The 13,992-nt window shown below is 41.8% G+C and overlaps 1 protein-coding gene across 1 annotated transcript in view; it reads right to left on the reverse strand.

Annotated features, from left to right (window-relative positions):
- The window catches only part of LOC119659509, a 99,502-nt gene extending 89,816 nt beyond the window's left edge, over positions 1-9,686 (reverse strand). The window contains exon 1 of the mRNA XM_038067639.1: positions 8,848-9,686. The gene's annotated coding sequence lies outside the window, so the exon portion shown is untranslated. The remainder of the gene's footprint in view (positions 1-8,847) is intronic.
- Positions 9,687-13,992: the final 4,306 nt, after the last annotated feature.

Consider the following 13,992-nt stretch of genomic DNA (forward strand, 5'->3'; position numbering starts at 1 on the left):
TGAATCATTGCCAAATAAACCTCAAAGATTTATTACAATCTGAAATGATCACGCGAATGGCGACGCAGAAATGTCTGCCAGTAAACTCTTTAGAAATTATCACGCAGACAATCTAGCTGGAATGTGATTTGAAAATAAAACCAACTAAAAATAAAATGGAATTAAATAAAGTGAATGCATGCAGAATAGATACGATACGGAGAAGAAAATTATGTACAAATCGAAACTAGATAATTTATTTTCAATTGTTTAACAGCTACCATAGCTGTGGAAAATTTCAAAAAAGAGTTGGTTTAACAATAAAAAGATATCAGCCACTGGTTTTTGTCCATTGTTTTCAGAAATTTATGATAAATTCCACTGATCGGATTTCTTGTCACGATTTACATTCTTTTAAGTTTGACTCTGGGAAGCATAATATGATGAAAGTTTTGTATTGTAGTATTCAAAGTACAGCTAATATATAAAAGTCAGAGCATGCGGGAATGAAGTAACCCCTATAGTTAATAAAAGGAGGAGTGAAGGGGAGGTTGCGCTCCTTCAATCCCGATAAAAACCCGTAACGGCCTCCCCCTCTCAAAAAGCCGTGGAACCCTAGTGACGTTTGAATTCTTCTTCTACAGAAGGAAGAGGAACCGTTCTAGAATTGTCGTGATTCCCCCTTTTAAAAAGTTATGGGTAAACTTTCGTGGTGGTGGCGGAAGCGAATTGCGGCATTGTCAGTGTACCTAGAAAGGATCTCCTTCACTTTCTCTTCCTTTTTAACCTCTACTTTTGTTTTGTTTTAAGTGTTGTCATTTCTACCACTACGAAAATTCGGTCTCTGGCTGCTTGGTATTTCTCACGTGCAGCTGTAAAACTATCGATGGAGGAGGTAAATTGAAAAACGCAGTCGCAAACATCCGAAACAGGAATGCCTTGGCAACGAGGAGATTCTCAATACCAATCTGCTGTTTTGCCTCTGAAAAGGGTGTGGATATATGTAAGGGCATGATAGCCCGAAATCCTCATGAAGGGTTGAGTGGGGTAAATCTTTTACACGGAAACGAAACTAGTTATTTAGCAAAGATGTTGGAGTGCCATCAAAAACCAGATCCCAGGATGCGATGATAGTGCACACACGATCCGTAGATATAGAATTAAATGGTGCCTGACATCCTAGAGGAGAATAGCCGTAGCGCGGTTGTTCGTCACGTTTTCAGAGTCCTCAGAGAAGACGTAGAATACAGTTCAGGAAGAAAGAGTATTTTCATCATCAACGGCGCAACAACCGGTATCCGGTGTAGGCCTACCTTATTAAGGAACTCCAGACATCTCGATTTTGCGCCGAGGTCCACCAATCCGATATCCCTAAAAGCTGCCTGCCGTCCTGACCTACGCCATTGCTCCATCTTAGGCAGAGTCTGCCTCATCTTCTTTTTCTACCATAGATATTGCCCTTATAGACTTTCCAACCTGAATCATCCTCAGCCATATGGATTAAGTGACCGCCCACCGCAACCTATTGAGCCGGATTTTATTCACAACCAGACGGTTGTGGTATCGCTCATAGATTTCATCGTTATGTAGACTACGGAATCGTCCATCCTCAAGTAGGGGGCCAAAAATGCGTTGGAGGATTCTTCTCTCGAACACGGCTAAGAGTTCGCAGTTTTTTTTTGCTAAGAAGTCTCCGAGGAACCCATAAGGACTGGCAAGATCATTGTCTTGTACAGTAAGAGCTTTGACTCTATGGTGAGACGTTTCGAACGAAACAGTTTTTGTAAGTTGTAGTAGACTCTGTTGGCTGCCACCAACAGTGCATGGAAAACGATTTTGGTTTCCCTTAAAAAAATCTTGCTGGAGAGATATAATAAAATGCACAGTACGCGTTTGCTCATATGATTTATAAAGTAAACTGAAGCCAAATAAACAATGCTCAAGGCTGAAAAGCAGAAAAGTAATTGTTTACAAAAGAGAACTAAATAAAAGCCCAAATATGAATGAGTAATTGCCTCTCATAAAATATCGCTTAGCAAAATCAATCAACAGCAAATTGCGCGAATTCAAAATGAAGTTGGGACATTGAGGACAAAATAGACACAGTTCAGAGCAACGGTCCTCGTATTCCACCAAACATAAAAGCTGCTGAAGTACAGTACCAAGGGAAGAATACGAAACTCTATTCTCCAAATTGAGATGAAAGTGAGGCTTACGAGCCCTTGCTTCAAACGAAAACGCATGTAACCCAAAGTCTGAGAAATTAAATGAAATGTGCATAGAGACTGAGCAAGAACGAAGTTGAGAAGCCAATATATCTTGATATTATACACCAAAACCAGGTTGGGAGTCCGGAAAGGATATCTCCCATAGGTTCGATTAAGTAGACACATAAAGAATGCCAGACTCCACGTTGGGCGCTACCTACCAGCACCAGGGGCACAATCGAACTGGAGTTTCTTCTTCCATGTTTAGCTTGGTGTTCGCCACATTTGCGTAATATTGCGCATTATCCCTCTCTGTATTTCAGACTTCGGTGAAGTCCCACGCATCGGATTGAAGGATACGCAACAATTTTGCAAGTAGTCCATCTTATGTTCAGAAGTGAACCTTCTCCCCACTTATTCCATCCTGGCTAGCAAAAAACCCAGCAAGTGTGTGTCACCAGGATGGCTGTATGGATGGCGCTAGTGAAAAGCTGCTGACAAGTAAAGAACACTTGAAAAAACGCGTCCCCGAAATATTACACATGAAAGATCAAAGAGTGATTTGCTATTGCATCGTTCAGGTAAGGTGATAAGGTTAGCCTTCGAAAGCGTTAAATGGGAACCGAATAATATCCTTCGAAAAAATATTGGGGCCTTCAATCCTGACCTATCGAGAAATGCACAAGGATTATTGATAAACGGATGATGCCAGAGCATAAGCATATTAGCTCTAAACTTAGCTCACAAATCTGCATCTGCTCGCCTAACATTGGCACGATCAACTGCAAAATGGAGGAACTTACAGTAGGGACACATTGATTTCTACTCTGTGCGAGAAGATAAAGGTGCCAAAAACGTCCATACATTCTTTTCTACTTTTGCGACACAGACATATTCGGGCAACAACTCAATACATAACGTGACTGACAATGAATAGCCTTAAATATTTATCCGGGAGAGAAGCTAGACAAGAAATAGTACCACAGAGGTACAAACTTCGGCAAACGCAATGAGTGCAATATCATTGCTTTAGTTGACTTACCCAACCTTATACTTGTTTATCAACTGGACCACTCAGATAGGGACAGAGATCTATATCACCTTGCAAGAGCGGACACTCATACAACCAGGATATCAAACAAACTTCTTCTTCTTTTTCTTCAGCCTTTGTCCCGTTCACAAGCGGGGTCGACTCGTCGTGATCGGCTTCGCCATTTGACTCTATCGAATGCCTGATCTGAGTGCAATCTCGAGGCTTTCAAATCCCCATCCAGCGTATCAAGCCACCGTTGTTTAGGTCTGATGAACAGGATATCAAACAAACTATTGCGAGAGTTTCACCGTCTCAGCTGTTATCCAGGCCTGCCGAGAGGAAGGTGAAAAAGAGGTGATTCCCCCGAGCCCGAAGTTTCCTCGGGGGAGTGGATAAGAGATTTTTATACAATAATTTGGTGTCATAAGGCGTATAATTGCCCCTAGATTGAATGCCTGCAACAGCGGTTAACTGGAATGAGAAAGTAAAATTAAATCGTCCTCAAACTTCATTCTGTATTTGCATTTCCATACCACTTCGGAAGTGAACACTATAGGAATGTTAGCAATAATGTATGGGCTTCGGATTAGACTGGCAAAGGTTCAATATGAACATTTGACGTCTAAACCATACGGGATTTCATAAGATGGTTTTGTGTAAGCTATGGTAGGTAGCGTATATGTGTCAAACTGCTACGATCCTATAAGTCTTATTTTGACAAAGTTTGAAAAGATGCTCCAGCAGCCCGCGATTGTTGTAGCCAGTGAAAACTCAGTTCTTTGGTAGCTTTCGCTCATTTGGACATAGTACCAATACAAATGATATAAGTATGTAGTACAAAAGCGGGACTGTTTCAGTTGCGGAGGAGACGTATACCATGCCTTACCACTTTAATGAGGATCCCTACAACGTCGACCAAGGAATTTTCTCCAACTATGGAGGGAGCTCGAAGAAAATCCGCATGGCCAGAAGTGGGATATCGTCAAAGTCGACGGGTTGATTTGAATTTGCATTGGAAAGCGAATCTTCCCATGGGAGGGGCCGAAGCTTGTGTTGATACTTACACCTGATAAACTTCGAGGCTAGCCATCCTATTGCTTCCTTATATACCGTTTACGTACTTTGAAAAGAGAACTGAAGCAAGTAATACTCTGGAAAATTGATGACCTGGAAGCATTTCACATTGACAGTCTGATTCCCGCAAAGCGATCTGACTATTCAAACTATCAAGTTTATTAGCTTGGCTGAAAATGGGTGGATGCAACTGAAATTCTACTGACTAGAACCAAATCGGAAGGTGTTTTGCTGCTTTTATCGACCACTACTCGAAGGAAAAAAAACTCTGGTACGACACTGATGATGTACTCAAAGAGAATTCTTTCTTCGCGAGTATCAAATAGGACTCTATACTGTTTTTGGTGCTGACGTTGCCTTCAGTAATGTGCAGCTCAAGATCTCGTGCCGCCTTCATTTCCTTCCTCGATCTAAAAGGCAAAGTGTAACAGGTATACAAAAAACGGGTTTTTGCTGGTATTTAAGATGGGAGCGCCAGTTCACTACTCCTCTGAGCAACCAAACTATAATATCTAGCATCAAGATTCTTAGCCAGTGTTTCATCTATCGCATAACCTACAGTCCAAAAGACCTAAATTTATTACAGCATTGTTCAACCTGGTATGGTTTCCAGTGCTCACCGGTGACAACTAACGTCACCTCGCAATAATGGGGACGAAAATGCTCCATTTAATCCCTGTGATCATGTCCGAAATGAGTACATTAGAATCAAGGCGTTTTTCATGATCTGGTCATTTAATTCGCCTTCATGATAAATTGCTAACTAAGTTTGGCCTGAGTATGCAAGTCAATGTGAAAGGACTCTAAGGCCCACCGGGTCACCGATGATCTGATACAGCAAAAGGTGATTTGAGAACTTCTAAACATCATCCGCACCTAGTCTATGACCAAAAAACTGCAACCAATACATTGGAGCCGATCTTTCTGCCAAACAGGACAAAGCTTACAGAAGAAGAAGAAAATGCAGATGCAGCTTGTGTCTATGAGCTACTAATGGGGGACTCAAGACTCAAGTGGCGGCAATCAGCAGGATAAATTAAAAAGTGAGAATAGGATAAGTAGACGTCCAGAAACCTAAGAAGTACACAGAAAACGACCCTGCTACCGCACTGCTAGTCACAAGACGAGAACTTGGACTAAAACTAGTAGACCCGGCGCATACAGAATGCGGGCAAGCGTTCACAACTTTGAACGCAGAGCATCAAATCGCGTGCTGTAGGCGCCGACTCATAATCCGAAATATTAAACTTCCAAGCGAAAAAAATTTGGACACAGAGAAAAGAAGGCAAGTTCTGTAAAAGCATAGTGACAAGAGTTGTGCCTCAAAAAACAATGAACATGGTACAGTACCCCGTAAGAGGCAATGTGGTCAGCCTTGCGCTCGCCCGAGATTATTACCCTGATTTGACTCAGGTACTCATCCACAGCTGAGTCAGATCACCATACAGATCCCACTGCCACCAGTGAGATTTGAGCCACGAAAGTCTTGTGCTCTAAGCAATCAGCTTTCCGGACGGAAGTGGGAAATATGGAAAATTAAATTGGTCTCCATTTCTCTCAAATGTGGGGTAATCGACGTCGGAAACGGACGAATTTTCAGCTAAAGGATTATTACTGGAGTTTTTCTCAGCTCATGCGCTGCTAAAATCAGCATCGATTGGAAGTCCTAAAAAAGCCGAGAACTCACGTTAAGCACATGTGACAAAATACCTAGAAGATGTGTTGGGTCTTGGAGATCTGCATTGACAATTACAAGTTCGCCCTATGTTTTTTTTTTGTTGATGACTTAAGTTCCAGCGAGCTCACATTAGTTAAACTGAAGTCGATAAGAGCAGACTATGTTTCGGCTTACATGGGTCACGACCGATCGGCAACGCTAAAGTAGAACAGGTCGGGTTTCCTTTCAATTTTACGAATACTGTTTACCAATCAACGTCCATTTCAACTATTTCAGTTCAAGATATTTTCATGACTAGGAGAGAGTCTTTAATGTTACTTACGAAGACGAAGAAGAAGCTCTGATGGTGAGGGATTTACGAGGGTTCAATTAGAGATATTTTTTGAATCACATTTAGATAATCTTTGTTCTAAACCTCGCGGCAGGTGCCTCCAAAATACCGGGAAATTCTACAAAAATCTAGAGCTGGATCCAGGCCACAATCACTAGGTAAACTGTTCTTTGGTTTTCAAAGAATCGGCAAGTGTATCATAACGGAGTTGATATCTTTCGTGAATTTCACAGGCTAACTCTAAAACTTAGAACCCGCCTAGACTTTGCTCCCCTCGCTACCTGAAACGACCACGGTCTGGCACTAGAGCGCTAAGTTACTTTGGGAGTGACTACTTATACCACACATTACTGAAAAGATTATTTTTTTTTGAGATAGTTTCCCGTCATTGGCGTCTTTTCGGAAGGCAATATTGAAAAGTATGACCCAATCGAATTTCACTTGAAAAGACATGTCGACTTCCGGGGGAACTATCGAGATAGTAATTGGTTTCTAGAACAAAAAGAAAATGTGAATCTGGCATTACTTGATGCCAATTGCATAAAAGTAGATTAGTAGTGAGGAGGGAGAAGTTCTTGGACATGACAGTGGGGTTTTAAATTCTAAGAAGTGGAAAAGGGCGTGGCTGATCTAGTTTGATTTGCAAAAAGAACTTTGATCACTTGGTAGCATCTTTGAAGATGAGTTGAAATCATCATTGGCTTACTATGCTTCAAACTGTTCTAACTTGGGAGGTTCGAGAGTCGACGAAGCGCATCAACGGAAAGCATTGTATCGTGACTTTAGGCAATGCGTTAAACGTGATGTTAATTAGTCAATGCAAAACTAAAACGGTAACTTTAGAACTACAAACATTAATCCTTCAAAAATTGGCTTTGGATAGCATTCATTAATGAGATTAGACAACTAGACATGAGTTCACGATTCAATTGTGCTCAACAGACAGTTGTTTTTCCTTTCTCCTTCAACTCTGGCGACTTCCTCATATTAATGAGGATCAGAAAACACATCCACAATTTTTTTCTCTCCAATTTTTAGAAAGATACACTCGTTTGAATGGGACTGCATACAGAAGATTAAAAAAATAGAAATACAATCAATCTTTGTAAGTATTCACCTTGAATCTGACAAACCAACGAGCTATATAGTATCTGCATTGCTGCTTTGATTGGAATCACCAATTAGCCGGCATTTTTATCCGCCATAAAGCTATGCAGTTAGCATCTAAGCGCGTGCACTATCAACTTGGTGGTCCTCGAACAGCAGACAAGGCTAAATATCTTAAGTGATTTTCTTGCAAATGATTTTGAGATTCTGCAAAATCGCAAAACAGAGCCGGGACTCAATTCAACCATGGATAAAGTTAGTTTAAACCAGAACACTCAGCGCAATGGAGACTCATGCTTGAATACCAATCAGCCTTCGATCAAATCTTTCAATTTTCAATTGCCAATATTCAATTAGTTACTCATAGAAATGGCATTTACTGCAGGAAAAAAATCCCATCTTCTTAAAAAAAAAGACCTCTTTCATGTGCAACAGGCACGAGCATGTGAAGTTCCCTCCACTTTTTTTGAAAGCCACGTTCTTACCAAAACTGTACCAGAAATAAGAAAAAAATGTGCCAAAGAAATTTTTGGCAGTGCTAACCAAGGCCACTAATGCAATGGGAATTATTACACAAGATCCGCCGAAACAAAAACGTGTGAGGTATCAGACATTATTAGGAGCACATGTGTGTCTGCTATTAATCCAAGACTATTATGAAATTTGGAGGTATACGGTCTGGGCTTAGGATTGTGTGTTTGGTATTTCTACAAAAGTAATTATTATGGATTTGGGCTGAAATGATGTGGAGATGTGAATTTGTAGGAGGTCTTTTGTGTTTGAACCCTTTGATGGGGAGATAATTTTAATAGAGGTAGTAGGCGGCTAATTGTAGGTAGAACCCTGATGGCAGGTGGGTTCCTAATGGTAGGTAGGTCACTAATGGTTTTTACAATTTTCTCGACAAAAGAACGGATGCGAGCTTTGTTCTGATAAAACCAAAGAAGTAAAGCACGAGCAGATTTTACAAGTCTCTTGGAAATCAGTCACAGTAACATTTCGAACTTGTTTCCCAAAAGAAAAGGCTTTCACGGGCCTTAATTGTTCCACTTGATGCTAAAGCCATTAAGACCCATTCCCTCTTCAAATGTATAAATAATAATTGTGAGAAATCCTTCTTATTTTTGGCTAAAAGTTTTTGTTGCCAATTTTCTATCCTAACGCACAGATTGGCTCATAGCTCCCAGGAATTATTTAAGTCCAACCTTTACTGCTCTGTTTTTCCAGTAATTTTAAGTCACCGTACTTTTCATACTCAGAATTACTTTGGGAAAAATTTGGAAAAAAAAAGGTTTTCCATTATTATATTATGAATCTCAATTCAGGAAAAAATTTCAGCATAGCAAAGGCAAATGGGCATTAATGAACGCCCCTTAGATAGGACTCTAAGGAAATCTGGTAAAGCCTGAAGCATTAAACATGAATATTAAATACTAACCTTCCAGCAAACAGTAAAATTCCGTTGAATCTCTGAAAAATAATCCTTTGTGTAGGCGGCCGTAATCCAATATTTTTCAAGAGTGTGAAGAGATAGCAACAACCCCTTCTGAACTTTTCACTTCTAACCACTTCCTAATTTCTTAATGTAAACAACACTTTAATTAAAAATGCACAGAATTTCTGAAAATAACCCGGAAACGGCCCGTCCACAAGGAATTTCTCACGACTAATAAAAGTACTTAACTTTTTCGTTCACCACAGCGCAAAATCCGGAATTTTTAGACAGACTTAAGTAAACATGGGAGATATGTTTCTTTATAGAAAATCACGTATTCCCTCAATACTTTTTCTTCATAAAAAAAAAAATCACAGAAGTTTCCTATCAAACATCATCCAAAACACCATACATTCAGCGTCAAAAACAAAACCTTGCAAACATAAAAACCTACACCGAAATTAAATGGGAGCTGCCGACCTCGTCTTGTAGCTTGACGCTTGCCAACTGACTGGTATTCACTAAAAACGCGACTAAGTTCTCTGATTTTCACACATATACATTCGGTCTGATAGCCAACTGGCCTGGCATGCAACGCGACTCCAATCAAACATAAACACCGCTAGCTAGCTCGCGACTAGCCGATCCAAAGGGGGGCCAATGCAGAAAGCTCAATGCCGCCCGGCTTCTGCACTAGAACTCAAACTATACTATCAGCGCTCCACACAAGCCGGTAGTGGGACAGCACTTATGCGAGTTACTGTTGAATGCCCCACATGCCGGCTCCACATTGTTACTTTTGCTGATGTGACCGTGAAAAGCTTTCGAGCGCATGTCGCACTTTTTCCGGACGTATCTGTATCCATTCTTATGCCTACTCATCCCTCTGAGCATCTCGGGCAGCCTGAACCCTCCACCACCCACAGCCATCCTTCCCATGAATCAACCTTGCACTTTGTTCGATGCCGCGCTTTGTTCGCTACTTTTCAGCTGACTGGCTTTCGGTCCCCAAAGCTAGCGAAGCTCCACTGGGAGACCGCACACACTCCGGCGCATACACGTGCTTTCTGTAAGTGACGAATATCTTTAGCAGGCGCGTATCTATCAGATATTTCTGGGTATTTATTGGTGTGTCAGTGTGTGCTTTTGCCATTAACAAGAAGCGGAAGTAACCGAATGGGTAACGGCACGTGTTGCAGAAAGCTGACTGCAAAAATTCACGCTTCTCGCCTCAGTCACCCTCGCCATTAACATGACAAATTTATTGTCGTTATTCTGGGGTGAATCGCCTGAATTAATACATTTGAAATAAAAGATTGTTGTAGAAATGTTTGCGAGTTAGAGGGAGGATGGGTGGCATTAATTATAGACAGAGACAACGGAGCGCCTTAACTTGAAAATATTTGACATTGTAGGGTTTCCACTTGAGTGCGAAGACGGAAATCTGAACATCTGCTTACCTCTCAGTTAATCGAATCTATCTTTTTCAGTATTGTCCGGCATTCATAGCTGCTCACAGGAGACGTTTGAGTCGACTCGCAACCCCACAATGCATCACGCTCTCAGGTCATGACCCTTCTTGGGAAGGACCATTTCCATTGGTACCTCGCTCCACTCTTGGCCCGGAGGAGAGGAGTAGTGACCGTTGAATGAGAGATTTTTCAGATTAGATTTATTATCAGAGTTAGATATGAATAAATTCATTAATTCGTTGTTCTTATAATCGGAACATATGTAATCGTATACATACGGAGGTGTGGATAATTTAAGTGAAACTATTTTAAGATAAATGCAAGAAAAGTTGCAGCGCGAAGTTCTTAGATAATTCATGTGTATCTTCGGTTAGTTGCATGACGTAATAGAGTAGGTAGTAGTCTATCATTCTTCAAACTTAAAAATGACTTGGAAAAATTAGAAACTTTTTTTGGAAGCCTGAAATGCAATAAATTTTTTCATGTGAGAATTAGCGCCCAGTGTGGGGTGGTTTCTGTGAAAAAATATTAAGTCACCTGAATAAGTTCTATATTTGACAAATCTAATACGAAGGTTTGGGATGTTCAGTATGAACGAATGACTCTCCAAAATCGGCAAATAAATTGGAATTGCAATACCACTCGCCGGTTTACAACAGCTGGGCAAACCATTCCAACGCAACATGGATACTCCAGAAATTACTTAGATCGTCTTGGCTATTATTGGCCAAACGGCAAAGAATACAGCAGCGGAGACAGATCTACCACTTTGTAACCTGAAACATGCGACCCCTATATAGAGCAGAGACTGTACGAGGACTACCACAGGATGGTCTTACCGAAATGGTTCGGTAATAAAATTGAGGACCACACACACATTGGATACTATTTTCGCCAGTGGAAGGAAGGATAGCAGCAGGGAAGTACGGATTCGCATTTGTTGTTGATGAACTATTGCTAGTTATGCAGTTCAAACCTATCAGCAGGCAATTGTATGGAATTCGTGCCAAATTCTTAAATAGAGAGGGAGGATGTTATAAAGAACACGTTCTCTTAGTGGAGAATTTCAATGTAAATGTTACAAACAACTCGGGAAACCGGAAGCTGGACGCTTCAGGTACGAAAGGTTTTGTGTATTTCTTAGTACGTAGCACGTAAAATATGCATATATTATGTGAGAGTATACACTTTCGGGTGATACTGACATTCATAGTCTTGAATTTGCAAAGAAGCAACAACTTTGACGTATTATAACTTTGTTAGTAATAGCACGATTTCCACCAAACTTGGTAAGATCATGCTCCCACCTTTCTACAAAATTTGGTGTCAGTCGCTATAAGCGTCTCCGAGAAAAATGCGTATGACGGGCAGACAGACAGACAACTTGGGGCAAAAATATTTGAGCTGTCCGAGTTTATCAAGGACAAGCACGACGTGCACCAAACCATAAAGAATATGATGAGGCCTATTAGAGTCCCCTATAATAGATGGCAGATGAAGGAAAAGAATACGCCGAACCCCGCAACAGTGTCGCAACGGACCAAAGTGACACCTAACCGTATCTAATCAAATCACGGCGAAATAAACGAGTACGTGAAAAAGAGGGGGATCCTCTAAATAACCAGCAGGCGTCTAAGAGGAAAAAAGGCGGAGAGGACATTCTGAAAACCAGCACTAATAGCTCTGAAGGAGGAAAGCGTACAGCGAATGTAGAAAAGTCGATCAGCGTTGCGAAGCCCAAGACGAACGGAAACGATGGATGGACTAAGGTTACGAGCAAAAAAGCGAAAGGAAAAGCAAAATTGCGAACCCGTCCAGATGCGATTGTTATCTCCAGTAAGGACAATCTGTCCTACGCGGAGATACTCAGAAAGGTCAAAGCGGATCCCGACCTAAAAGATCTGAGCGGAAATGTGAATCGAATCCGAAGAACCCAGAAAGGAGATCTCATGTTCGAGCTGAAAAGATCCAGCGTGGGCAAGGCTGATGACTTTCGCACTCGGGTGAAGGACTCACTTGGGGAGAATGCCGTAGTGCGTGCCCAAAAGCATGAGATCTATATACAATGTAAGGATCTCGATGAAGTGACATCGAAAGGAGAAATTTGTACTGCCCTGAATGAGCAATTCACGTTGAAAGAACTTACCGAGGAGTCTTTTGTGGGCTTACGAAAAGCGTATGGTGGTACTCAAACGGCCACAATACGAGGCAGCGCAGATGTTGTTAGCTGCCGGAAGGGTTCGGATTGGATGAGTTGTCTGCCGTTTAAGAGAACAAACTTCACTAAAGAGATGCTTTAAGTGCCTCATGATTGGGCCGCGAAGGCATGCACCAGCAGCATTGATCAATCCGATCGATCACAGGCAGTTATACTCAAGCGAGGCAATCAGTGCAGTTAAAAGTTGGCTAGAGAACTCTGGTCTGACACATGCGGAGGAAAAAACAGAAGCGGTCCTTATCCCTAAGCGCCCGAAGAGAAATGATGCCTGTATTAGAATCGGGAATCATATCATCACTTCCAAGCCGACCATCAAATACTTGGGGGTGATAATAGACAGGAAGCTCAGCTATAAGCAACACATACAATATGTTTGCGATAAATCATCCACTGCTAGTATAGTCCTGGCGAGGATGATGCTGAACGTTGGAGGGATACGGCATAGCTCTAGGTTGCTTATAGCCAGGGTTGTGGCCTCAATCATGCTCTATGCGACCTCAGTTTGGAGGGACGCGTTGCGGATGTCAGTTAACACTAACAAACTGAGTGGAGTCTACAGGAGGACCGCCTTGAGGGTATGCTCTGCCTTCAGAACTGTCTCAGATGATACAGCATTCGTCATCTCTGGAATGATGCCGATTGACATCTTGGCAGATGAGATGGCGAATATATACAATGCGAAGCCAATCTCTCCCTTATCGCATACGAAGAACGCTGAGAGGGACAGATCCATAAATAGATGGCAAGAGGGGTGAGAACGCTTGGGAAAGGGTGGGTGGACTCACAGACTCATTCCTGCCATCAAGGAGTGGTTGGAGAGACAACACGGTGAAATTAATTATTATATAATCTCACCCAGTTTCTCACGGAGCATGGAGGATATCGCCAATACCTACACAAGTTTAAATTGGAGACTTCACCCGACTGTCCAAATTGCGATGGAGTCCCAGAGGACCCAGAGCATGTATTCTTCCACTGTCCGAGATTTGTGGAAGAAAGGCGGAATTTAGGGGAGACTCTAGGAGAGGTGCAGGTACCAGAAAATCTGGTGCCGAAAATGGTAGCACAGCAAGAAAATTAGGCTGCGGTCAACTGCATGATCCCATCTATCCAAACCAAACTGCGAAAGGAAGAGGAAAGGAGAAAAGCACGATCACGTGCGCCGCGTATAGAAGACAGGTGACTAAGCTAGAATGAGCTGACTCCACCCCGTGATGTAATATCTTATATTGGATCCGTGGGGCAGGGAGGGAGTCGGAAGTGGTTTTACTGGGTAAAAATCCCACAAGCTGGTGTGTCCAGACCAGTGTCTTTTCAAGATTTCCATCTCCTGAAAAAAAAGACAGACAGACAGACAGTAAACCGATTTTGACAAGGTTTTGTTTTACACGAAACCTTAAAAAGAAGGCATACAGACAAACAATCAGAAGGTACAGTCTTCAAGAGAAATCAAACGAC

The sequence above is a fragment of the Hermetia illucens genome, chromosome 6, assembly GCF_905115235.1.
Source record: "Hermetia illucens chromosome 6, iHerIll2.2.curated.20191125, whole genome shotgun sequence".
In the NCBI taxonomy this organism is placed as follows: Eukaryota; Metazoa; Arthropoda; class Insecta; order Diptera; family Stratiomyidae; genus Hermetia; species Hermetia illucens.